General features: G+C 45.6%; 1 pseudogene; it reads left to right on the forward strand.

The window, feature by feature from the left end:
- Window positions 1-2,077: 2,077 nt before the first annotated feature.
- On the forward strand, window positions 2,078-2,186 carry LOC125432238 (annotated as a pseudogene).
- The last annotated feature ends 440 nt before the right edge of the window (window positions 2,187-2,626 follow it).

A 2,626-nucleotide genomic window follows, 5' to 3' on the forward strand; every position in this document is an offset into this window, starting at 1 on the left:
ACCACCAAGACAATTGGTGCGAGCTCATTCCGTTTGCGGAGTACGCCTATAACAATGCGGTTCATAGCAGTACAAAGAAAACCCCCTTTGAAATTGTGTCTGGTCGCTCCTTCCCGCCGTTGCCGCAACTACCCGCAACAGCTTTGGATCCTCCAGAGTTTCAACAATGGATTTCATCCCTAGCCGAGGGGTGGAAATCGGTCCAGACTGCCTTACAACAGGCTAAGGACTCCCAAAAGCTGCAAGCGGATAAGCACCGCTCGGATTTCCCTCTGCGTGTGGGCGCTTGGGTGTATTTGTCTACCAAAAATCTCAGAGACGTGCATAAATTTTCCAAACTAGGCAAAAGATTCGTGGGACCTTTTCAGATTACTAAAGTGATTAATGATGTCACTGCCCGATTGGATTTGCCTAACTCTCTTAGTAACATTCATCCTGTCTTCCATTCCAGTTTACTCAAGGAGGCTCCCGCTTCCGATGCCTGGCACGACCCGCCGGAGAGACCCCCACCGACTATTATTGATGGCCACAAGCACTACGAAATTGACGCCATCCTGGACTCTCGCTTTAATCGCAAACGCTTGCAATATTTAGTCTCTTGGGTGGGATATTCCTCTGGGTATAATCAATGGGTTTATTCCGAAAATATTGACGCCCCCACCCTTATTTCTGCTTTCCACCGCGCCTTTCCGCATAAACCTGGGGGGGAGGGGTCTTCTTTAAGGGAGGCAGAGTGTAAAGGTTTCAATGGTGTTGATGGGAAGGGCAGCCGCCTAACCTTGAGTACATTCCACAGCCCGGGCGATGGGCCAGCTTCATCGGCGGAGTCTTTATCTCTGCGCGGGAGATGAGGTCTCCGTTCCCATGGGAAGCCGGGAGGGGGATGGGATGGATAGAGTTATAACCTGTGCTTCTGGCGGGAAGTGCCATTCCTGCCACTGCGTGTACTTGAGCTTTCTAAGATGTCTGAATAAACGGTCTTTTTCCACCGAAGAGCCTTTTATTTCTGCTTCTATGGAATTCCTTACAAGTACACCATTTTCGAACTTCGTCTTCATCAGATAATCAAGCTCCTATTCCTACTTACGCCTCCTACAAGGGGGATATTAAAGATGTGAATGCTTCACTTTGAATGAATACCCCTTGTGTGAGGCGTAAGCAGGAATAGGAGCTTCAATATCTGATGAAGACGATGTTTGAAAACACTGAAAAATCGTGTATCCCGTTCATCACGTTCAATTTCTCGTCTTTGTTAGGACTTAGTAGCGAGGATGATCGCACAAGTTACAGGAGCTTCCTGACATTGAACTACTTGTTATTATCGTTGATGCATGTTGAATCGCCTTGCAGGACGTTTCTATTGCTTTTGGCAATTCTGCTACACCTTTTAGGACTTCGTGAAGGAATATATGTTATAGAAACATCACGATGTGACATCACCCCATGAGTCAATAATGACCCACTGCTTGCATAGGGACTACTTTTACCTTTTAATCCACAAACCCCCTACCATTTGCTCTTTAATCTTTAGCAAGCCTTTATTGGCATAGACAACAGTACAACAATAATAAAAAAAGGGTTTAAAAGGAATATACAATACAGGAAATAAATGTTAGGTCGAAGGAAATCTACTGGTGTTTAGTAATTTCCATGAGAAAGTCTGCCACTATCATACAGAGAGAAGGATCAGGATTGTCCAACAAGTAGTGTAATCTAATTAAATCGGGGAGATCTGGTAAATGTAAAGGAGTAAGATTCACATACTTGGATCTGATTTCTTTGAATCTGAGACAGTGTAGTAATTGGTGGGCCAGAGATTCAACTGAGCCATCGTTACATGGGCACAATCTTTTAGCCTTTTCTTGCTTATTTAATCTGCCATGTAACAAGGCAGAAGGCATAACATTAAACCTGGCGAGCATTATGGCTCTCCTTTGAGCCGGGTTTATTAAGCAATACAGGTAGTGTGCCAAGTTCAAAAGGGAGAGAAAAATACAGGGGAGAGCACGTTTTTTTGGCTGGGGTGATTTGGGTAGAGAACTCTCTATCCAATAGTTGACCTTTAAATTTTCTGTAAGCCTACAGCCATACCACCGTGAACACGCCCAATCTTGGAAGCTAAGCAGGGTCGGGCCTGGTTAGTACTTGGATGGGAGACTGCCTGGGAATACCAGGTGCTGTAGGCTCTTTAATGAACGTATTGGAAGCGACGTACTGTCCTCCCCAAGCTCCATCCCCAGATCTCTAGGATTTTTCCAAACAGGATCTGGCTACTCCCCCAACATTCATCGCTGGTGGCTGGGGAGGGGGAGACCTGGTTTACTGCTTCTGAGGTTTACTGCTTCTGTATATGGAGATTCTCTGTAGTCATCACGGCCAGTAGCCACTGAACGTATTTTCTGAACGTATTCAGCAGCTTCAGCTCTCCGTTCTCTCCCTCCCAGCCAAAACAGCCGGAACAAGCCGTGTACCTTGTACTGAGCAAACAAGGGATTTCATTACATCCTTAGAGAAGGGCTTATATTTCAAGATGATCCTTTTCAGAATGAAACCCAACGGGGACGACAGCGAGGAAATAACTGGAGAATCCCAAACCAAATAAGCAACACAACACACTGAAATCTCA

The sequence above is a fragment of the Sphaerodactylus townsendi genome, linkage group LG04 (genome assembly GCF_021028975.2).
Source record: "Sphaerodactylus townsendi isolate TG3544 linkage group LG04, MPM_Stown_v2.3, whole genome shotgun sequence".
NCBI classification, from domain to species: Eukaryota; Metazoa; Chordata; class Lepidosauria; order Squamata; family Sphaerodactylidae; genus Sphaerodactylus; species Sphaerodactylus townsendi.